Source organism: Oryctolagus cuniculus, chromosome 12, assembly GCF_051225735.1.
Source record: "Oryctolagus cuniculus isolate XC-2025 breed Fujian yellow rabbit chromosome 12, ASM5122573v1, whole genome shotgun sequence".
In the NCBI taxonomy this organism is placed as follows: domain Eukaryota; kingdom Metazoa; phylum Chordata; class Mammalia; order Lagomorpha; family Leporidae; genus Oryctolagus; species Oryctolagus cuniculus.
In genome coordinates, this window is record NC_142878.1 from 18,807,951 (window position 1) to 18,832,556 (window position 24,606).

Consider the following 24,606-nt stretch of genomic DNA (forward strand, 5'->3'; position numbering starts at 1 on the left):
GAAAGGGAAAGAGAAAGAGGTAGAGAGGTCTTCCATCTTCTGTTTCACTCCCTAGATGGCCGCAATGGCTAGAGCTGCGCCAATCTGAAGCCAGGAGCCAGGAGCTTCTTCCAGGTGCAGGGGCCCAAGGACTAGGGCCATCCTCTACTGCTTTCACAGGCCATACCAGAGAGCGGGATCAGAAGTGGAGCAGCCAGGACTAGAACCGGCGCCCATATGGGATGCAGCTTTAGCTGCTGTGTCACAGTGCCAGCCTCCAAACTGCTGCTCTTGAAAGCGGATCACAGTGGCTTGAAGCAGGGTGCGTTGGAGGAATCCTTCAGGGGTAAATGCCCTAAGGAATATTGGCAGCTTCCACCTGCAGGAGGTTTGATATGAAATCAGCCTTACGCACTGGGCGAATTACCACCTGGGCTGATCTCTCAAGCCTGATAAAGCAGTGCACACTGCAGGACCAGAGCCTTGGGAACTGAGCCCTGCCCCTTGGGAGGCAGATGGGTTGTGGAGGCCTCACATAATGACCTAAAGGTGAAGAGTGGTGCCAGTTAGGCCTGGGTACTCAGGGCTGGACCAAAAAAAAAAAAACAAAAAAAAAAAAACAAAAAACAACAACAAAAAAAAACAACCATGAAAGGATATAAGACAACTTGTTTACTTAATCCACTCATAGAAAGGAGGTGGGGCAAACCAAGGGGAAGATTCTGATGCGGTGGAGTTTGCAGTGGACTCGGGCTGCCTCTTCTTCCTTCTCCCTGGTCATCTCTCACTTTGTGGTCTTCGTCTGAGCGCTGGTCACACCCATCCAGGACTGGCCTGGCTCCAAAAAGCCTTTGTTTTTCTCTTGTTTGTTCTCTTACTCCCTTTTGCTGTATTAACACATTCTTTCTTGGTTCAGTGGGACCATCTCATCAAAAGAGATGAATCTTTTTTTTTTTTTTTTTTAACAGGCAGAGTGGATAGTGAGAGAGAGACAGAGAGAAAGGTCTTCCTTTGCTGTTGGTTCACCCTCCAATGGCTGCCACAGCTGGTGCGCTGCGGCCGGCGCACCACACCTATCCAAAGGCAGGAGCCAGGTGCTCATCCTGGTCTCCTGTGGGGTGCAGGGCCCAAGCACTTGGGCCATCCTGCACTGCACTCCTGGGCCACAGCAGAGAGCTGGCCTGGAAGAGGGGCAACCGGGACAGAATCCGGCACCCCGACAGGGACTAGAACCTGGTGTGCCGGCACCGCAAGGCAGAGGATTAGCCTATTGAGCCGCGGCGCCGGCCAAGAGAGGTGAATCTTATAGGAAGATAGAATCATGACTCTCATACAGATATCAAGTGAACAGGTGTCACAGATTTTGTTTAACTCATTAGTTAATGAAAGGCTCAAGCAGATGCCACAGCTGGCTCAAAGGAGACACTGAAGAACCCGAGATTTGTAAGAACCGCTCACTCGTGTGAGTTAGGCATTGTTGGAATGAATTACTCATGGAGGCAAGGCTGACTTTTCCCAAGGAACAGGGGCTGTCTCTCTCCCTGCTGGACTTTTAATTTGTCTGGAGAATTTTTCATCCTCCCTCCCTCCCCTCCTTCCTTTTTTCTACCTTGACAGGTGGAAAGGGGGAGGGGGAGGGGAGGAGAACTCCCATTGGCTGGTTTACTCCCCACATGCCCATAATGCTTGGGGCTGGGCTGGACTGGAGCTGGGAGCTTGGAACTCTACCCAGGCCTTCCACGTGGGTGGCAGGAACCCAATTACTTGAGCAGTCACCACCACCTCCAGGAGTATGTGTTAGCAGGAAGCTGGAATTAGGAGCCAGAGCCAAGAATTGAACCCAGGTACTCCGAGATGGGATGCAGTTGGCTTAGCTGCTAGGCTAAATGTGCACCCTAAGAGAAGAGCTATTTGTTTTGATGTCGGCTACCTCTAGTTGAAAGAGACACAAAATTGGAGGTTATGTCAAAATTTGGTGGAAAATGGAATTAAAATGTCCATTTTATATGAAATTTTTGATGCCCTCTTGTAGTTCCAGACAGATTTCTCTAGCTTCTTAGACTAACTAGCTTTTAAAAGGATTTATCTACTTACTTAAAAGACAGAGTGGTGGTGGGGGGAGGAAAGAAGGGTGGAGAGAGAGAGAGAGAGAGAGCGATATCTGCCATCCACTGGTTCACTCCCCAGATGGCCACAATTTCAAGGGCTGGGCCAGGAGCCAGGCATTCCATCCTGGTCCCCTGTTTGGATGGCAGAGACCCAAGTACTTGGGCCATCTTCCCTTTGCCTTCTCAGGTGCATTAGCGGGAGGCTGGCTTGGAAGTGAAGCAGGTGAGACTTGAGCTGGCACTCAAATATGGGAGGCTGGCATTCTAAGCGGTGTCTTAAGCTACTGTTCCACTGAGCCTGTCCCTAGACTAGGTAGCTTTGACTCTTGTTTTGAAAATTTAATTTATTTTTATGAAAAACATCTGCATGATACAAAGCATTTCATCTCTTAGTGTCTTCAATCCCACACTACTAGCCTCTGCAGAGGAACATGAGAATGAACCGTGTCACTGTTAACTGATGTGTCTAATCTTACTGACCAATCTTTTACCTCGAATCCAGTTGTACAGATTGATTCTTTCCATAGTTACTGTCTTTTCTGATGAGTCGTGTGGGATTTTAGGACTTGTGCAAGGCTGGTTAGAGCCTAGTGCCAGCGGAGCCAGTTCCTAGCTCCCCCCAGGTGAGGATCACAGGCTGAGTCCTAGAAAAGAGGCAGTGAGTGTGGTTTTTATTATGGAGCAAGGAGGGTTGTCTGGAAACAGCGCAAATGCGGCCTTGTCTATGTGAGGAGAAAGTTCTAAGGACATGCTTATCCAGGATGGTTTAATGAAACAAAAATGCTATTAGCGTTTTTATGGGCATATAAATGATAGCAAGTATAGCAGTAGTTGCTGCCATTTGCCGGGTGCTTGCTCTGTGCCCGAACTGCTAAGCACCTGGCGCACTTTACATCATATAGGTTCCGTAGGTGGGTATCCTGAACTCCTGTGTAGAGTTGAGGGGACCTCAGGGTATGCTACAGGTCTGAATGGCTTTCAGATGGCCACGGTCTCAATGTGGCTGTGACACTTGTAGGCATTACATCCAGATGTGAAGATGTCCAACAGAAAGGGGAATGCTCGCTTTCTTACAATTATTTCAAAATTGGAAGACTTTCCCGAAGCTGCTCATACAACTTCATTCATCTCGTATTGATCATGGTTGTGTCGTTTGCCCAACCAGCAGCAGGAGACATGGAACAACATCAGTCCCATTGGCTAAGGCCAAGGCATTGGCAGATTACAGCCCCTGGGCCAAACCCAGCCTGATGTCTGTTTTTGTAAATAAAGGTTCATTGGGACAGAGGCCCATTTGGTTCCCTACTGTCCCCAGTGCCTCCTTACTAGTCCACAAACCTAAATTATTTCCTGTCTCATCCTTTACCGAAAAAATGTTTGCTGAGCCCGGGTTAGGCCACTCAGGATCCATATCTGCACCAAAGAGGGGATGCGTGGTCAGAATTGGGATTCTGGCAATAAGGAAGCATTTGTGGCTGCTGGATGGCAGCCAGCAGCGACTGCCCGGAGGCATCATTATTCCAATGGAGCAGATGTGCCATAAAGGACATTGTGTGTCCGGGGCCACACTTGGTGACAATGCTTGAACCTATAGGTCGAGGCCAGGAGGAAGGCGCTAGATGAGGATCAAAGTAGAAACAAGTAATGTCTCGTCCATCCCGGCCTGTGGGAGATACGGACGATCCTTTCAACATTCAGGTCTGGTGGGCTGTGGGTGTCGTTCTTGGCAGCCACGTGGACAGGGAGCTCCAGCAACTGAGCAGAGCGGTGGTTGCTCAGCTGTTGCCTGCCCTGATGGTGGTGGAATTTCTGAAGGTCAAGGAGACAAGGGGAGCCAGGAAGCTAATCCCGGCAGCACTGAGGGAGGAAGTATGGGACACAGGGGCTGCTTCATCTTAGAGGAGGAGGGGATGCTGACCTTGTTTTGCCCCCTTTGTCGGAGGCATTGTGGCACCAGTTCCCATTCTTGAGAATCTTCCAGTGCCATGGGCTGGGTGGACTGTGAGGCCTCGGTGCAGACAAAATGAAGTCCAAGGTCACCTGGTGGGAGTGCCCAGTGGTCCAAGCCTGGTCCAGCAGTGGGATTGGGCCAGGGGCCTGTCAGCAGACGGGCAGCAGTTAGTTGTTCCCAGGTAACTCGTGGACACCCAGGCAGGGTCCTTTTGATGCTGCCACGGCTGTTCTGCTCTCACTGGGCGGTGGCCATCTTCCCTGTCAGTGGTGTCAGAGTGGGCTCTCAGACCCCCAGGATCCACTTGTTAACCCTCCTCCATTGCAGCCCCTCTGGGTGCCAGCTCCCACACCCGCCTGCACCCCTCTTCCATTTCCAAAGCTTTGCTCTCTTTTTCTTTCTTTTGCAAAACAGTGTTATTGACATAAAATGACCAGTTTCAGTGTGCTTGATAATATTGGCTCATTTTCCCGAAGAGCGTGGTTGAGGGCGTTCAGTAAGTTTGAGATCTGCCACTGTGTTCAGATGGTGATGGCTGGCTTTTCCTCTTGGTTCCGAAACCAAGGCATACACATGAGAGTTTTGGGTGGAAATGAATACTTGTAATCCTTTGTTGTCACTTACGTGGGGAGGAAACAGTTGGCTAGATTACCTTTTTTTTTTAAAGGGTGTATTTGAAAGCAGAGTGAGAAAGAGAGAGGGGGAAGGGGAGGGAGAGGGAGAGAACGAGAGGAAGAGGGAAAATCTTCCATCCAGAGTCATTCCCAAATGCCAACAACAGCCAGGGCTGAGCCAGGAGCCAGGAACTCCATTCAGGTCTCACACATGGGTGGCAGGGGCTGAGTACTTGGGCCATCTTCCTTTAGCTTCGCAGGTGCATTGGCAGGAAGCTGAGTGGGAAGTGGAGCAGCCGGGAATGTTGAACTTGTACTCCAGTGTGGGATGCTGATGTCACCAGCTGTGCCACAGCACGGGCCCTGGGCCCAGGTTGGCTTAGCTTATTAAACAGCAGTAGAGTGCAGTGATCCCTGGGGAAGACAGGATCATGACTCTGAGACCCAGGGGTCAGTGAACCCCTGGCTCCTCCCCACAGTGCTTCCAGGGCACTTGGCTGCCTCTCCCATTTCCAGAAGTTTCCAGAGGAAGGGATTCGATCATCTGCCTTGGAAACTCAGCACACTGCTTCATGATGAGAACATTCTGTGTGACAAATAATTGTTACGCTTTTTATTTATGAACTTAGTTTGTGTGAGCTTCTCGGGTTGGTTTTCCCCACTTGTTAACTTCTTTGCTGTGGAAATTGTTTTGCTGTGAGACCTGCTGTACCAAGTAAAATAACTTGACAGAATGAAAAGAATGAAGACAATAATCCTACTGCTTTCGAATTTAACAAGAGGCTTTTGAGCTGTGTTTAGGAGTTGGGAGAATCCAGTGATCTGTAAAATGTACAAGCTACTTCAAAGTTTCTGGGAAATGTATTTAAAAGATAAGTTTATGTTGGTGCAAAAAATTTGAAATCCATGTGTAGGCGTTTCATAATATGCATTTTCTGTGAACTTTTGAAGATTCCCTCAGGTACTATTTTCTATTTTTACACACTAATATTCTAAATTAGACTGGCTGATGAAGCCTGTGTGGAAACTGTAAAGTCATTTTGTTAAACTCATTTTGATTTATGTGCAGAAAATTTACATACAGAAAATGATCAAAAGCTAAATTGCAGTTAAATATTATTGAGTGCCTACAAAAATATGTATGTTAGTACTTCAGAAGAGTTCATGGAAAATGGAATTAAAATACCAGTTTATTTTGCTGCACAAGTTTTTAAAATCCGCACATAGTTTTTTTCTTTCTTTTTTATATTTTATTTACATTAAAAGAACAAATTTCATTTATTACATATATACAGTTTTTTTTTAAATTATTTTTTATTTTTTATTTTTGACAGGCAGAGTGGACAGTGAGAGAGAGAGACAGAGAGAAAGGTCTTCCTTTGCCGTTGGTTCACCCTCCAATGGCCGCCGCGGCCGGCGCGCTGTGGCCGGTGCACCACGCTGATCCGATGGCAGGAGCCAGGAGCCAGGTGCTTCTCCTGGTCTCCCATGGGGTGCAGGGCCCAAGCACTTGGGCCATCCTCCACTGCACTCCCTGGCCACAGCAGAGAGCTGGCCCGGAAGAGGGGCAACTGGGACAGAATCCAGCACCCAGACTGGGACTAGAACCCGGTGTGCCGGCGCCGCAAGGTGGAGGATTAGCCTAGTGAGCTGCGGCACCGGCCACATATATACAGTTTTAAGAACATGCTAATACCCACCTTGAGAAGTTTAAAGATTGATAAACTCAGGTATTTTTCTTTTCTTTTTTTCCCCGGAAACCTTTTATTTACAGTATACTATGCATTTCATAAATACAGCTTTAGGAACACAGTGATTCTTCCCACTATACCACCCTTCTTCCTCCTTCTTCTTCTATTCCATTCTTATTTTTCACTAAGATCTATTTTCAGTTAACTTTATACACATAAAATTATACTAAGTGAAGAGTTCAACAAATAGTGTGGAAAAAAAAAAAACTGTTCCTAAACAATTTTTTGATTTCTCTTTTGATTTCTTCTATGACCCACTGTTCATTCAGGAGCCTGTTGTTCAGTCTCCATGTGTTTACATATGCTCTAGGGATTCCTGAGTTGTTGGTTTCCAGCTTCATTTCATTATGGTCAGAGAAGATGCTTGGTATGATTTCGATTTTTTTGAATTTGCTGAGACTTGCTTTATGGCCTAGCATGTGGTCAATCCTAGAGAAAGTTCCATGCATAGGTGAGAAGAGTGAGTATTCTACGGCTGTAGGATGGAAAGCTCTGTAGATATCTGTTAGATCCATTTGGTCTGTAGTGTCGAATAAGTCTGCTGTTTCCTTGCTGATTTTCTGTCTGGTTGACCTGTCCATTGCTGAAGTGGGGTATTGAAGTCCTCCATTGCTATTGTATTTGAGTCTATGTCTCTCTTTGGATCCCTTAGCATTTCTTTTGAATAGCCAGGTGCCCTGTAATTAGGCATATATGTTTATAATAGTCACATCTTCCTGTTGAATTGATTCCTTAATCATTACACAGTGTCCTTTTTTGTCTCTTTTAACAGTTTTTGTATTAAAGTCTATTTTGTCTGATATTAAGATGGCTACACCAGCTCTTTTTTGGTTTCTGTTAGCATGGGATATCTTTTTCCATTCTTTCACTTTCAGTCTCCATGCATCTTTGGTGGTGAGGTGTATTTCTTGTAGGCAGCGAAGAGAGAGGTTTTGTTTTTGAATCCATTCAGCTGTCCATTTCTTTTAACTGGAGAGTTAAGGCCATTTACATTCAAGGTGACTGTTGATAAGTAAGGACTTTGCTCTGCCATTTTCCATCAATATTACTATTGTTTACTTTGGATTTCCTTTGTGCTTTTGCTGGGAGATTTTCTGCCTTCACCTTCTTTCATAGTGAGGACCACAATTCTGTGTTTTTGTGTGTAGCACATCTTTAAGCATCTTCTGTACGGCTGGATGAGTGGTGACAAATTCTTTCTGTTTGGAAGGTTTTTATTTCACCCTCATTCATGAATGAGAGCTTTGCAGGGTACAGTGTTATGGGTTGACAGGTTTTTTTTTTCTTAAGACTTGGACTATATCTTGCCATCCTCTCCTAACCTGTAGGATTTCTGATGAGAAGTCAGCTGTGAGTCTAATTGGAGATACTCTCAAAGTAATCTGGCATTTCTCTCATGCACATTTTAGAATCTTTTCTTTATGGTTTGCTGTGGAGTGTTTGACTACAATGTGCTGTGGTGAAGAATCTGTTTTTTTTTAAAGATTTATTTATTTTACTTGAAAGTCACAGTTAGAGGAGAGGGAGAGAGGGAGAGAGAGAGAGGTCGGTCTTCCATTTGCTGGTTCACTCCCCAGATGGCCGCAATGGCTGGAGCTGCGCCAATCCGAAGCCAGGAGTCAGGAGCTTCTTCTGGGTCTCCCACGTGGGTGGGGCCCAAGGACTTGGGCCATCTTCTGCTGCTTTCTCAGGCCATAGCAAAGAGCTGAATTGGAAGTGGAGCAGCTGGGTCTTGAACCGGCGCCCACATGGGATGGCAGCACTGCAGGCAGTGGCTTTACCCGCTGTGCTACAGTGCCGGCCCCTGTGGTGAAGATCTTTTCTGGGCATGTCTACTAGGAGTTCTCTGTGCTTCCTGTACTTGGATGTCCCTTTTTTCTCCAAATTAGGGAAGCTTTCTGTTATTATTTCCTGAAAAAAGGCCTTCTAATCCATTCTCTCTTTTCATGCCTTTAGGAACTCCTAAGACCTGTTTTTTGGTCATTTGATAGTATCCTGTAAATCTCCAACACTGTTTTTTAGTTTTCTAATTTCTTCTTTTTTTGGTCTGACTGCAGAATTTCCAGATTTTTCTTGACTGCCTCTCTGAATTGTTAAGGCTTTCTACTGCATTTTTAAAATTTGAACTATTGAATTCTTCATTTCTAATATTTCATTTTGATTTCTCTTTAAAATCTCAATTTCTTGGGAAAATTTTCATTCATGTCATGTATGGATTTCTTTAGTTTGTGGATTTGCTTCTGATTACTTCTAAGTAATCCTATGATCAATTTCTTGAATTCCGTTTCTGGCATTTCTTCAGTCTCTTCGTTTTCACATTCTAGTACTGAAATGTTGTTGTGCTCCTTTGGGGGCGTCATGTTGTCTTCTTGTTCTTGTTTCTGAATTGCTATGCTTATTTTTAGGCTTCTGTGGAGATACTTGTTGATTCCCGCCCCCCCCCGCCCCCCGCCCCGGGACGGATTTTGTCTTTGGACTATGCTTCTGTGGATTGATGGGGTGTCTGGTCTATACCCTGAGGTGTGTAATGGGTGTGGCCAGGGAGCTCTGTTCAATGCTCCAGGGTGAAGGGAGTGTCCAGGGTGACACCCAAATTGGATATGCTAAATCTCTTCTTTTTTCTAAATCAGAGGGGAGGCGTCGGCGCTGTGGTGTAGCAGGTGAAAAACCCTGGCCTGCAATGCTGGCATCCCATGTGGACGCCGGTTCAAGTCCCAGCTGCTCCACTCTGATCCAACTCTCTGCTATGGCCTGGGAAGGCAGTGGAGGATGGCCCAAGTCCTTGGGCCCCTGAACCTTTGTGGGAGGCCCGGAGGAAGCTCCTGGCTCCTGGCTTTGGGTTGGCTCAACTTTGCCCATTGCGGGCATTTGAGGGGTGAACCAGCAGATGGAGGATCTCTCTGTCTCTGTATCTACCTCTCTCTGAAACTCTGTGAAATAAATAAATCTTTAAAAAAACAAAAATCAAATCAGAGGGGAGGTTTATTCTGCTCTGTTGGTGTAGTCTCATGCTCACCTCCTCTCCTCCGGGGAGACCAATGCCTGCGTGCTAGCCCTAGTGGGTACAATATTTGTCTACAATTGCTACAAGAATCACACAGAGGATCTGTTCAGTCCTCCATGTGAGCACAGATCCCTCAGTAATGACTCACCAGGGAATCAGGGAACCCCGAACGTGTGGAGGGCCCACAGTGACTGCCCAAAGACCAGCCACACCATGCACCCTCACAGGAAGCCACAGTGTTTTCACAGTCTCAGCACACAAAACACCACCGTCAGGAACACCCAGCCCCCTGCAAGTTCTCCAACCCAGACTCAGTCGTCTCCTCTCAGCTGGTTGCTAGGCACGCAGACACCGGCTGGCACAACTGTAACATCTGCCCAAAATGGCGCCTGCCCTCTCTGGGCTAGTTACAGGACTCAGGTGCTGGGTGGTCAGGGAGCGAGAAATGTGCCTCTTCTTTCCCTCTAGGTTGGTGGTACACTGTCCTGCACTGGGCTCCAAGCCGGGCTCTTTCTGCAGCTTTATTGCCAGTGAATCTGGTGTCCCCTCACTCCCCAGAGCTGGTGCCGAGGCTCTGGCTGCTGGGGTCCTGAGCTGTGCGCGTCCACACCCTCCACTTAGGTCCACAGTGTCCCTCTACTTGCGTGGAGTTTCCTCTGCCATTTTCTCCCTAACTCGTCCCTGTGGTTTTTTCATAATGCACGTTCCTGTGAGCTTTCTGAAGACCCCTCCTGTGTAACCTCCAAATTCTTTTACCCCAAAACAAGCTTCTCTTTTAATCACATTTTTAATGACCTTTCTGTGGTATTTTCATACTTTTTTGTGTATTTATTTATTTTCAAAATGATTGATTTATTTGAACGGCAGAGTTAGAAAGAGAGAGTGCGAGTGTGAGCATGCTTCCATCTGCTGGTTCACTCTCCAGATGACCAGAACAGCTGGGTTGGGTCAAGCTGAAGCCAGGAGCTTTTCTGGGTCTCCCACTTGGGTGCAGGGGCCCAAGCACTTGGGTCATCCTCCACTGCTTTCCCAGGTGCTTTAACAGGGAGCTGGATCAGAAGTGGAGCAGCCAGGACTTGAACTGGTACACGTATGGGATGCTGGCACTGCAGATGGTGGCTTAACTGGCTGCAACACAACACTGGCCCTTATTGTGAATTTAACATGTACCATAGATAACATAGAAAAACTATAACATAACAAAAACTATAACGAAAGATATAACATAGAAAACCTGGTTTAATCTTTTTTCTTTCTTACATATGAACAAATTGGAGCTCAAGGTGATATGTTTGGTAATCGGCAGAACCAGGATTTGAACCCGTGTTTATTTGATTACGTATGTGCTATTCCTAATATGGGGACCCAGATCCCTGTCATAATTTTGTTGTTATTCTCCAGTACCCTACCAGAGCCGGCAAATGCTGAATTGAAGGAGTCAATTGTTATATGTTTCAGGAATATTGTAAGCAAGTTGTTCAGCACAGCCATTATTAAATATCATATTGTATAAACTTATAAGTGGATAGATTATACTAAAATATAGGTAACCATGTCCTATGCTCTTCACTTCTTAACTATTTTTCTACATTTTACTTCCATTTTTGCTCATGATGTTTTGTCTGTTGTCACGTGGTAGGATTACCACTTGGTGACATGTTGCTGTCTCTCTCGGCCCAGCTCTGTGATTACTGGTGTCAGTTGACAGCCGGAGCTTGGCCCGGGCGGGATAGTCACACCCTAACTGTGGTTAATGTTACAAATCCTGGCTTGGTTTTCTGTTCTGTAGAATGTCAGTACTTAGTGATAGAGTCATTGTTAATACCGCACATTTAACTTAAAAACAAAGGTGTGATGTGTCCAGTACTAAAGCTGAGAGGGGCTTCAGTTTTAATAAGTACACTTTGTGTCAGAGTAAGGATTAGTGGATCACATATCAGACTGACTGACAGCAGATTTATCAGGAAAAGAGCAGATCGGGATACAGCTTCACTTGGCAAATCATAGATGAGTTCCAACCATAGGTTAAATAGAGAAGTTTGGCCACAAGCAGTGAAACCATTCTGTGGGCATCAGAGTGCTGTGTGGGGTTTATAATGAAGAGCATTCCATGTGTTATTGTTACTTGCATGTTATATGCTGTGTGTGTGCACACACCCACCCACACACACACCCCTTCTGTCCGCAGGGCTGGTTGTTAAGCCATCCCTTGCACACACACACACATACCCCTTCTGTCCGCAGGGCTGGTTGTTAAGCCATCCCTTGCACACACACACACACACACACACACACCCTTTCTGTCCGCAGGGCTGGTTGTTAAGCCATCCCTTGCACACACACACACACACACACACACACACACAACCTTTCTGTCCGCAGGGCTGGTTGTTAAGTCGTCCCTTGCACACCACTGCTTTCCCCACTTGTTTGCTCCTCAGTGGAGTTGAAGAGCGTCTGCAGGCAGCCACCGTGGCCCCTTCCGTGGCGCCTTCTGTGGCTTTCTCTTCTCCAGGGGGAAGATCTGTCATTCACTGCTCTTCCCTGTAGGCTTTTTCCCGACATTTCCTCTGAATTGGGCAGAAGCCCAAGTATGCAGAACAGGGCACGTGAGAATATTCCAGAAGGGAGATGACCCATGTTAGGGCGAGAGGCCTTCCTCACTGGGGACCCAGGACGGAGCCTGGAATGAGCGCAAGCTGGCAGTCAGGAGAGCCGGGCTCCAGCCTGGCCTGAATTGTCCCCATGAGTTACACCTGTAGTTACTTCTTCCTAAGGCGAGTTCGAATCCAGGTGTGTTTGAGGCTAGCTAAGTTCTTAACCTCTGCATTTCTGTGGCTGCTTCTTGCATTTTGCCTTTTAAATGCCATGCTTCTTGGTTTATCAAGGGAAATACAAGTACAACACAACTTTCTCAATATTAAAAATATTTGTGATAGTTCCTTCCATGTGTGTGGCCCTCTCTGTTTACTAAACATTACTTTGTTTGTTACCATGTTTGTCTCCTCAACAACCCTAATGTGAAGGTAAACAGGGAGTTATCAGTGTCCCCACTGTGCCCCTGAGAACATTGGCTCCGGGTGTTCCTGACTTGCTCTGGGTGCATCGTTGTAAGCAGAGAAGCTGAGTCTGGGTGTCCAGGTTGTTCTTTTTATCTCTGGCGTTCCTTCTCTTCAGTCTGCACAAACAGGACTCTCCAGAACTGCTGGAAGTCTCATCACTGCGTGTCTTTTAAAGAGAAGTTGAACGAAAAGTCTGCGCAAGGTGGCCTGCGGCTGTAAAAACTTTTCTAATGAAGCTGATAATAAAGAAATTCATCCTTTCCGATTAAGCAAGGAGCTGAAGAGGAAGCAAGTGTGATTGCTTGTTAGAATGGACACTGAGTATTTACTCAAGATTTGTGTATTTGAAAGGCAGAGTGAGAGAGTGAGATTGAGAGTGAGAGAGAGAGAGAGAGAGAGAGATATTCCATCCGCTGGTTCACTCCCCAGAAGGCCACTACTGCCTGGAATCCAGGTGCCTAGATCTCCATCTGGGCCTATCACGTGGGTGGCAGGGACCCAAGCAGTTGGGCCATGTTCTGCTGCTTTCCCAGGCACATTAGCAGGGAGCTGGATCAGAAGTGGAGCGGCTGGGACTCCAACCAGCGTCAGTGCGGGTGTCACAGGTGGTGGCTTAACTCACTATGCTGCACTGCAGGCCCTGGTAACTGTCTGTACATGAATGTTGCACACACTGGCGTGGGTGTTGGAGATGGACAGCCCGAGATGACAGCAGTGCGAGATGTATTGACAGTCAGAACTGGTGCTGCTTCTGGAACCCGTCACACTTTTTACAGCATTATTGATGAGACCAAAGGAGGCAGGGAGAGGGGCTGGCATTGTGGCACTGTGGGTTCAGCTGCTGCCTGCAAAGTTACCCCATGTTGGAGTACCAGTTTGAGTCCTGGTTACTCCACTTCCCATCCAGTTCCTCCTGCAAAATGTGCCTGAGAAAGCAGCTAAAGATGGCCCAAGTGCTTGGACCCACGTGTGAGACCAGGTTCCTGGCTTTGGCCTGGCCCAGTCCTGGATATTGTGGCCATTTGGGGAGTGAACCAGTGGATGTAAGATCTGTCTCTGTCGCTCTCTTTCTCTGTAACTCTGCTTTTCAAATAAATCAAATAAATGTTCAAAAACAGAAAGGTAGGAGACACAGATAGACACACAAGAGAGGGAAGAAGAGGAGAGGAGAGGATGCGCTCCCATCTGCTGGTCCACTCCCCAAGTGCCCATAAGGGCCAGGGCTAGGCTGGGGCCGAAGGTGAGCACTAGGAGTGTAGCTCAGGTCTCCCCCACAGGTGGTGGGGACCCAACCACTGGAGCCACCACCTGCTACTCCTAGGCTCTGCATTGACAGGAAGTGTGAACTGAGAGCCAGAGCCAGGCATTGAACCCAGGCATTCCCATGTGGGATGTGGCTGCCTTATAGCTAGGCCAAACGCTTGTCGCCGAGTAGCTTCTTAAGTGGAAAAATAACGGTGTAATCTTATTTTTGCAGAATGGCATAAGGATGATAAGGATGTTTCCTTAGACTATTCTAGATTTCCTGTTTTTTTTTTTTTTTTTTTTTTTTTTTCCTTCTCACCCTTTAGTCTGTAGTTGTCACATTTTTATTGGGCAAATTCCAGAAGAGGTAGGAATCTCACGAAGCCAAATACAGGCATAAGGGTGTCATTCTGATGAAGAGGAGTTGCACTATGGATTCATTTCCTCTAGGCAGCAAGTATGTGGTAATCATCCCCTCTCCTCACTCAGCAAGGTCCCACGGAGGGGCACTGGAGCCACGAATTTCTTTTTAGGTCTCTGTCCCTAATCAGCTGTGGGATATGTCATTGGAATGCACACAGAATGGAGATGACTGTCTGCAGGGACCACGCTTTATGACAGGGAGACATCCGAGTGCCCTGAGCTCTGGTCTCAGGCACCACCTGCAAGCGGCAAGTGAACGGATAGCTCTTCCTGCAACTCAGCAGTAGGTGTCGCTGCAGTCAGTCAAAACCCCAGGAACACTCTGGCCACAAGGATCTATTACAGGAAAAATGAGAGCCGCACCGGTCACTGTTCACATTAACTGAGCACCTAGATTCTTCCACACCTCAAACCAAGTACTTCTCCAAGTACTATTATTTATTTATTTTTAAAAAAGCCTGTGTTTAACAGTGAATACATCTCTCCAGAAAAAAAATCGTTTGTTTCTGCAGACCATCCTCTTCTGTTCATTCATCCATTCATTTAACAGATGCTTCCTTGGCGCCCATGACGTGTGAGACCCTAGTCAGGATCTGGGCTTACAACGATGAGCAGTGGAGAGAATCTGGCTTTTTGGAGCTTATTACTCTCTGGTAGGAAGCCAGGCAGTTAAAATAGTAATACAAAACAAAACAACCAGAACAAAACTTACAATAGAGATTAATGGAACCATAGGCAGTGGGTGAGTTGAAATGGAAAGGGACAAAACAGGGGACCTGGCTGAGCTGAGGCGTTAGGGGTGATCTGTTGGATAAAATGGTGTTTAGGAAAGTGTCCATGTCACGTGTCAGGGCACAGATGAGGACGGTAGTGTCCGGATTCCTTCACACCATTGTGCAGTTTATATCCTTTGTCATGAGTTCTCTTTGAAACGCATGAAGAATACACTCCTGATTTTACTTGATTTTAAATATCAAGAAATTAATCCTAATTTGTATTACAGTCATTATCTCTCCCCTGAGACCCTGAAAACCTCTTCATGCTTCCATCTGTGCTAGGCGGCAGCAAATCCTGATGATGGCATTAGCATGTGATATGTGGACGCTAACAGTCTGTGCCTTGTTTCCACATTCACTCCTCTCTGGGGTGTTTGGATGTAAAAAGACCTTCAGGCTCCGCCAGGGAGTTGAAGTTGGCCCAAAATACAGCTGGGAGCCAACTTGGCAGCAGTTATGTGCCTGGGTGGCAGGAAAGGGCTGGCCATTGCATTAGATATTGGACACTTTAAGCAGATAATAAAAAAATATTGATAAAAACCATGATGTTCTGCTGTTCAGCATTTTCTGTATCTCCAGTGACACATCAATTACACTTTGCAACTTTAAACTCAATTTGTTAAGAATCCCAAATATTGATTTTTGGATGAATAAAACTAAGTTAGTAAATCTAGGTGCCTCCTTTTCTAGGAGACCGAAAAGTTTGTTTTGTGAAGACAGCAAGATGTGTTCTGATGAGTGTTACAACTTTTCTCACCTCTTTTCCAGTAGACACTGCAAAAGTGCCTTAATATTATTACTGTTACTACTACTATTATTATTTCTTTTTTTAAAAAAATTTATTTATTTATTTGAAAGGTTACACAGAGAGAGGAGAGGCAGTGAGAGAGAGAGAGAGATTTCTTCCATCCGATGGTTCACTCCCCAATTGGCCGCCACGGCTGGAGCTGCGCTGATCTGAAGCCAGGAGCCAGGAGCTTCTTCCGGGTCTTCCACATGGGTGCAGGGGCCCAAGGACTTGGGCCATCTCCCACTACTTTACCAGGCCATAGCAGAGAGCCGGATCGAAGGTGGAGCAGCCGGGACTCGAACTGGTGCCCATATGGGATGCTGGTGCTTCAGGCCAGGGCATTAACCCGCTGCGCCACAGCACCGGCCCCTACTGTTATTATTTCTAACGACATTGGGTTCTGCACTCAAACTTACCTTTATTTAACTTATTCAAAAAAAGATTGTCACATTATGAAAACCCTGGCCTCAAGGCTACTACAACTTCACTGACTTTTCTAATTATGCTTCTTGAAGTAAAGGAAGTAAATGTTCAGGTGTAGCAGGTAACAAAGTAAATTATGAAGAGCTAGACAGCCAGAGCCGGGAGGGGCTGAACTGTACTCAGTTTCCCATCTGTGAACACGTCTTGCCTTCCCTCGCTGTGCCCGGGCAGTTGAAGTGTTTGGTGATGCCTTAACTGTGTAAAGGAAACCCCGTAATGCCTTGCGAGGAGCCCTGGGGAAACTTGTATGGCCTTGGCTTTGCTGCTAGCTAGTACAGGGTGTGGTCTTGGGGAACTCTCTTAATTCCTCCAAACCTTCAGTGTTTTCCTCCCTGTAGAGAAGCCTTGGAGTGATCTGAGGTCCCCGTGCAGAAATCCCTTTAATTTCCCTCTCTGTTCACCTCACTTCACTTCCGGGGCCTGGGCCACCATCCCTCTTGGCTCATGAGAAGAGGTGGCCACCTCCTGTGCAAGTCTCACCCGCCCATGTGTGATCTCGATTCTAGCCATTTCTCCCTTCTGTTTGAGCTGCTGAGGGCCCCAAGCCACGCGGGCACGAACACTGTCCCGAGTTAGCGCCCTGGGTGTCCCCTTCAGGTGCTTCCCACATCCAGGCAGTGCAAAGTCCCACTCATTGTCTCTCCTAAGTGACTGCTGAATTCACACTTCTTAGCCACCCCTGCCCTAAGCTAGCACCGTGGAGCCTTTGCCCCATCTTCGTTAGCGCAGTCTCTTCCCTGCCAGTCCACACAGTGAACAGAGACATCTTCAGAACCCAGAGCTGGTGATGTCTCTTAAGCAGCAACAAATCCACTGAACAGGCGATGAGAAAGTGTTGTGCTAGGGTTTGAGAGATGATCAATCAGAATGAGACAGCCTGATTCCATTTAAATTAAGACCTTTTGTCGCCTACCTTATTTACCTTTAGGAGAAAATTTGCTTTGCGTGGCTTTTGAAGCTATGCTACTGTTGGCCTCAAATCTACCTTCTTGTAAGCTTACCCTCGGCTCCCTCTTCTCTCACTGCTGTGTTCTTTATGTGCCTGCCGCACTAAATTCTTCTCAACCCGAGGGTGAGATGTTTTTGCCTGTTTCTAAGAGTCTTGCGTATCCAGATCTCTCTGTCAGGACTTCCCTCTCCTACTTGTCCCCTGTGCCTCTGTGGAATGCCTTCTGGAATCCCTATCTGATGCAAATTCATCCTGTTTGGGAGAATTATCATGAGTTGACCATCTCTTTGTTTGCACTTCTTCAGCCCTTTGCACACAGTGTTACATTGTGTTTGCTGATGTCTGACTTCCAAGATTGCAGGCTGCTTGAAGGCAGGGAATTCATGCCTCATTCATCTTTATAATCCCAATGACCTGTCATAGTATGCAACATACTTGTAGGGCTTTGGAGTGGTAACTGATGACTAGCATAAATGAATGAATGTGTGCTGTGTATATACTGTATTACTTCAAAAAGCTTACAAAAAATAGTATTAAAAGAGTAGTTAATTTGGGCACACAAGATTTTTGAAATCTATACATAGTTTTTTTTCCATCATACATGTTTTCCTTGACCCTTTTGATGACCCCTTGCACGTGGGTGGAAGTGGTTATTGCAATATTTCTCATCTCATTGGAAATGTCAGTAATTGTGGAAAGAGGAAACTTGGGAGTTACTGCTGGCTTGTTTGTCTTCCAGGTAGGTCTTTGACATCTTCAGGTACATCCTGAACTGATGGCCAGGGGATCTTGGATGGGATCTTTCGGGGCCTCTTTCAGTTGTAAGAGTTGGTAACTTTATTTTGGTTATTTTACTTCAAATTCAAAGGATGCAACTGTTTCCTTAGGCCATTTTGCTTACTAGCTGAGAAACAAGGGTAGTTTGGTCAACCTAAATTGTCACTTCTCTCTTCTTGGTTCTCTGAAATCCATTTCCATGTCCGTCAATGACAAATCATTAGGCTCGTTCCCACATGAATTAGTTGTCAGGTAGGCATCATTAAGGTGAGCAGATGTCTTGGTTTCAGCTGAGTGAGGCAAATATGATGCTACTTAATCATGACAGTGATGGTGGTGTGGTGTTCTCAGACATGAGGAGCATCATCTGTCAAGAGTTAACATACCTCAGTGTAGGCAGTGGCTTTAGTTAGCAGTGTTCCATGTGTCAGGCTTCAGGTGGAGACCTTCATTCAAAAACACCAGCAGCTAATGCTTTTCTGGGGGGGAGCAGGGTGGGAGTGAATGATAATCCACTCCATCATTTACAAATAGGGAAAGCTGTAATCAATTTGCAGACATAGCGATTTTCAGGGACATGAATGATGAAAAGAATGAAAAGCGTTTGCAAGATCTCTTTTAGTATCTGCTTGACTCACATTCTTGCTTCTTCTCAGTCCCTTAACACCTGTATTCTATACATTATCCTGAAAAAAAAAAAAAAAAAACAAAACCTCATCCAGGCCACTTAAATGATGTTTCAATGACAGACCATCCATTAGAATTCAGAAAGAGCCAGCACTTCCCAGAGAAAGGTGACACTCTCTTTTCCTTACTTGAAGTGAAATTTCAGCTTCCCTTGGGAGTTCTTATTTTACATGATTTTATAGGATGATTATTCTTACAGATGGCGACTTATCACCTTCTAAAAGCACCTGCTCGGTTGGCTAAAAGAAGTGCAGCAGGGGTTAGTATTAGTTGATTTCCCCCATTTTTGCTTGTTTATTCTGAGTAAGAAGCAATATATGTTCAAAGCAGGCAAGAAAGAAAATTGTGTGAAATACATGAATCTGGCGTTGTGCCCAGGCACAGCTGGGTAGGCTTTTGCTGTGTCTACCATCAGAAAGAGCCCTTATTTAGAGCAGACCACAGAACCATTCAGAGACCAGAGGAAAGTATAGAGATTTTGTTTCTGTTTGCCATGTGTTTCCTTTCAGGCTGTGCCAGCTCTCCTTACCTGGGTACTCAGAAGTCCCTCTGGCTTGGTCTCCCTTCCTCTTTCCTTTTTTTTTTTTTTTTGACAGGCAGAGTGGATAGTGAGAGACAGAGACAGAGAGAAAGGTCTTCCTTTTTGCCCTTGGTTCACCCTCCAATGGCCGCCGCGGCTGGCGCGCTGCGACTGGCACCTCACGCTGATCCGAAGCCAGGAGCCAGGTGCTTCCCCTGGTCTCCCATGTGGGTGCAGGGCCCAAAGACTTGGGCCATCCTCCACTGCACTCCCAGGCCATAGCAGAGAGCTGGCCTGGAAGAGGGGCAACCGGGACAGAATCCGTGTGTAGGCGCCGCAAGGCGGAGGATTAGCCTATTGAGCCGCATTGCCGGCCTCTCTTTCCTCTTTTACTAACCCCCCTCCCCCAGCACCCACCCTGCCATAGTTTCACCCTGTGCTCTTGCAAATGAACCACTGTGTCCTGTTTTGCATTTCTGAGTCCAGCAGGTCCTTTTCTTCCCCACTAAATTGGAAGCTGCACAAAGACCGAAACGGTCATTCATAGTTGTCTCATTGAAGTCTAGAACGTTGCCTACCTTGTAGCAGTCCCTCCACAAATTTTTGTTGAATGAAAGAGTGAAGCTTGCAGAGTGAAACATCTACTTAGGCAAACAAATCTTTACTGTTGTGGCATTCACCTCTCATAGCATAATGCTGGTGCTTTAGGAGAGAAGACCCTCTTCCTACCAGCGGGGACATGGATGGACACAAAGCTGGTAAAAGGAGAGGAAACCCACCCTGCCACTTTGAGGCAGTATTGAAGATGGGAAAATGTACCTACAATCCCCTTAGTCATAGCCACCAAGTGGTCTGTTACCTTCCGGTCTTTCTTCTATTCACTTTCTCCCAAATTGACATTATATTATTTCTGATTTATATGGGCACATTCTAGTTACATAGTTGATTAGGCAAGTAAAGTATATCTGCTTAAATTAGAAGGAACCATGTTTAGCTTGTTTGTGACATTGTTTTCCTTTGATTATAATACAAATGGTTTTTACATTTTGACATTTCTAAAATTATGGTAAGTCTTGCAGTCAATGTGTTACTGGAGAATGGCAGGGTTCTTGTCTTCGCACAAGAAAGAATTCAGGCGTAAGACAGAGAGTAGTGGGAGGTAAAATAGCAAGGTTTATTAGGGAAGGGACATCCGTAAGGACGGATGGGCACCTCTCCAGACAGAGCCTGAGGGAGAGTGCCCAGTCGCTCAGACTGGGGGGTGGGTGGAGGTTACATGGAGAGATTACACCTGGCCAGACCAGGTGGGCAGCTCAGCAGAGAGGCAGAGGGCTGAGCGCGCAGTCTAGTTGAGGCCGGGGTTTTTTTAAGGAGATGGGTCTTTGTCTTCACACATTTCCTCCTGAAACAAAGGATTTTATGGCTGTAAATATTAAGAATCTCCTATCTGAGTTTTCCCTTGAAGGTATCAGACAGGAGGAAGCCTAGCTGGTGCCATCCTGGGTTCAGAGGAAGGGTGAGCAGGACCCCCTAGAGAATGGGGATCCGGAGCAGGGTGTTTGAAATGCAGATACTGGGCTGCATCTGGGAGATTGTGGAGGATTTGTCAGGCAGAAGGGGCGGGGACCCCCACCTGGCAGGTTACCAGGTAGAAGGGGGCAGGGCAGGATGCGAATACCGGGCTGCCCCTGAAACATTATCAGGATGAGTTTGAGATGTAGATGCATATGCTGGACATAGACTTCTCTTTAGGCCTGTCACACACACACAAGCTCATATCTAACTTCCTACCTAACAAATGTATAATTTTCACATCAATGTAAGTCTTTTTTTTTTTTTTAAGATTTATTTATTTATTTGAAAGGCAGAGTTACAGAGAAGCAGAGGCAGAGAGAGAGAGAGAGATCTTCCATCTGTGGTTCACTCTGCAGTTGGCTGCAAGGGCCAGAGCTGTGCCGATCCGAAGCCAGGAGCCAGGAACTTCTTCTGGGTCTTCCACGTGGGTGCAGGGGCCCAAGCACTTAGGCCATCCTCTACTGCTTTCTCAGGTGCATGAACAGGAAGGTGTATTGGAAGCAGAGCAGCTGGGAATCGAACTGGCACCATTTGGGAATGCTAGCACCGTGGGTGGTAGCTTTACCTGCTACATCACAGTGCCAGCCCCAGTGATAAGTCTTATAATCAATGATCTCTTAGGCCTATGAAATTCAGTAATTGGAAGTAGTATGTAGTATAATTGCTTTTGGTTTTTCCTCATGGAAAAGTGACCAGACTGTCCTTCCTCTATGGATTGCAAAATATTTCTCTGAATTTTTGAGAACCTTTCTGCATTCTACTTTTCTGTTTACTTTAAAAAAAAACATTAACACTTTTAAAATTGAGATAAAACTCACTTAACATAAAATTAACAAGTAACCATTTTAAGGTGTACAATTCGTGACATTTAATATGGCCACATTCCCTCTGTCTTGTTCCAAACACTTGCATCACTGTACAAGGAAACCCTGTCAGTGATCAGTCCCTCTTCTCCTTGTCCCTGGCAACCACTAGCTTGTTTTGGGTCATGATGGATTTACATGCTCTGGATCCCTGTGACCCTTGGAGGTAACTAGGAAGACAAGGTTGGCTCTCTCTCGGTGTGTGGAGACAGAGCACGTGTTGGTATGCCGTGACAGTCACCACATACACCAGGATTGACCCTTAAACACACGTGCTATTGTAGAATTGTCCTGGAGTTCCCTGAGATTAGTGATCATTTTTATGTGAAATCAGTGATCAAGCAGGGCTATCCACAAGGGTAAGAAAACATCTGCAGAGGAAATATTGTTGAGAGCAAGGCACAGGAGCCAGATGCAAAGGTCCTCCTTGCCACTCAGGGCTTCCGTTGTTACGGCAGAAGATGCGAGAAGGAGTTCTTGAGCCCACAGCCTTGCAGTGGAGGTGGAAGAAGGACACTCTTCCTCAAGTGTCTGGAGCTAAGAGATGTAACTCGAGCAGGGCACGGAGGCTACCAGCTAAGGAGGCCGGGCTTGCTGTTGCTTGTAGCTCTCACGTCAACACTGAGCCCTTAGCTGCTCACGGCAGCTGCTAGGCAGACCCCAGGCGTGGGAAAGTTAAGGGATCCCCTCCAGCCGTCTGCCTTCCCCGGCTGGGAAGGGCTGGTTGTGGCTCCTGGCTTGAAGCCAGCTCTCCTGTGATTGCAACTGTGCAGAGGCATCAGCGCTGCAGCGTTATCTGGAGAAACTGCAGGGGCGGGACTTCCTGTCCTTGGGACTTCGCATCCTTGAGATTAAAGAAACCAGCCCGATTCTCAGTCCTGAGCGTGTAGGACGAGCACTGTGTGGTTCCATGGCCTTTGTGGACATTTCCGGTTCCCAGCCTCACCCTTCTGCCTACTCTCTGGGCCAACTTCAAGACTTGAAGGCCAACTTCAAGGCCTTCCTGGTTGAGAATGTCGTGCATTTGCAAGGGCTGCAGAACCCTCTACCACAGGCTTCACTCCTCAGAGTGGAATCTCTGTAGTGTGTGTGGGATCCTGCTGGGCTGTCCTGTCGTGTACACCTGCCCTTGACCCCATTGTGTGTGCCCATTTCCCAGGCTCTGTGGCTGTTAGGCCAACCTCCAGGCCGGTGCTTTCCTTGAGGTGTCCCGGTAGACCTTGTTGCCAGCCCTGAAGGGCATCCTAAATACCTGGGAGAAATAATAACGATTTAGAGCTCAGAACGGCTTTGCTGGCCTTGGCACCTGCCCTGCGGCAGTCACTCTGCTGGCTGTGGCCCTCTGGCTTTCACTCTGCTTTCACGCAGAAGGTTCATCCCTGAGGAAGGGATCATCCCTGAGTCGGGGCCAGCAAGGGGAGCATCGCCAGTGCCAACCCAACATCTCAGGAACACAAAGAAGAATGCTGTCACGAGCGGGTCACGCATTTGCGTTTCTGTGCTGGGAAGTCCTCTTAGCAGAGACGTCTTCATCTGTCACTAAGAGATGGAAGGGAAGAGCTGGAGGAATCCGTTTGTATGGTGGCCTTGTCAGTGTACCTTCCCTCTGCGGGGAGAATCTTCCAGGGAGGTAGAAGGACTGTGGGATTCTCTGTGTGTTTAAACACCTCTAATTGAATGGCGCTAAGGGGAGTCCGTCAGGTGCTCAGGATGTGACACATCATTTAGGAATGAACTGAGAATTTTGAAACGGGTTGGGGAAGAGCAAGGAGTAGTTTAGTCTGATCCTCTGCTTCAGGCTCTCCATCCAGGGCTTGACTGGAGAGGATCTGCCTTCAAGCTCACAGGGTTGTTGGCAGAATTCAGTTTTCTTGCCAGCTGTAGGGGAGGATTTCAAATTTTGTTTGTTGTTGGCTAAGAGAATGTGCTCATGGGGGCCTCACCATAGGGCTGTTCACACCGGAGCTTCATCAAAGCCAACAAGAGAGAAAGTGGGCGGACAGGACAGATACTACAGTCTTGTGTCACACGGTCACAGAAGTAACATCCGTCATCTTCGTCATACTCTGTTCGTGCCAGGGAGCTGCAGGGCCTGCCACACTCAGGAGGAGGGGATTACTCACGGGCATCTGAGGACGTGAGGGTGGCATGGAACCAGACTGCCATATAGTGGACCACCGAGTCCCCCTCGTCTGCCCACAGGGCTGGCTCAGCTCTTGTCTGTCTCATCAGTAAGTAAACTAGTTAAGGAAACAGGCTCATTGTAGGGGATTGTGTGGTTTGAGAGGAAGCTCCGGGGAGCGTGTGCTGTGTCCTTGCTGTGATACACAGAAGCCACAAAGCCTCACCGATTTTTTGTTTGGGTCTTCTGAGGGAAATTGGGAAGATGGATGGTCTCCGAGGAAGATAATGAATGGTGTTGCTACCCAGTGGGCTTAGTCTGCATATCTGGTTTGAGTGTCTCCTATAGGCTCAAGGCTCCAGGGAACGGCAAGCTTGCAGTATGCAGTAAGACAATCATGCAGACCAGTTCTCTTAAACCAATGGCGCTGGTTTCAAGAAAATTCAATCCTACAAAGTCCAGTGTCAGCCAAATTTACTGTGAAGAAATTCTGAAACTGTTGAAGGGCCTTATTTGTTTTTTTAGGGTTTATCTTTTTTTAAAAAGGCAGAGTGACAGAGCACGTGAGCACGCAAGTGCCGCCATCTGCTGGCTCACTTCTCAAAGCTGGGAACCTGGACTCTGTCTGGGTCTCCCACATGGAGCCAGGGGCCCAAGAACCTGGGCCATCTTCCTCTGCCTTCTCATGCATTCCCCGGAGCTGGAGCAGAAGCACAGCAGCTGAGACTCCAACTGGCATTGGGGCGCAAGCATCACAGGTGGTGGCTTAACCACCTGTACCACGATGCTGCCCCCTGAGAGTCCCTTCATGGTGTTATAAGGAATGGAATATGCTGTGACTGGCAAATGCTTCTTATGAAACCTTTTTGGTCTCAAATGGCATTACCCTGTTTGATCAGCAGTATCATTGTCTGATTTTTCTCTGAA

At 46.9% G+C, this 24,606-nt stretch overlaps 1 protein-coding gene and 1 pseudogene across 1 annotated transcript in view; both read left to right on the forward strand.

Annotated features, from left to right (window-relative positions):
• Positions 1-24,606, forward strand: part of ARMH4 (armadillo like helical domain containing 4) — a 156,506-nt gene that overhangs the window by 73,468 nt on the left and 58,432 nt on the right. The gene's annotated exons all lie outside the window — the stretch shown is intronic.
• On the forward strand, positions 21,686-22,690 carry LOC127483747 (UPF0739 protein C1orf74 homolog; annotated as a pseudogene).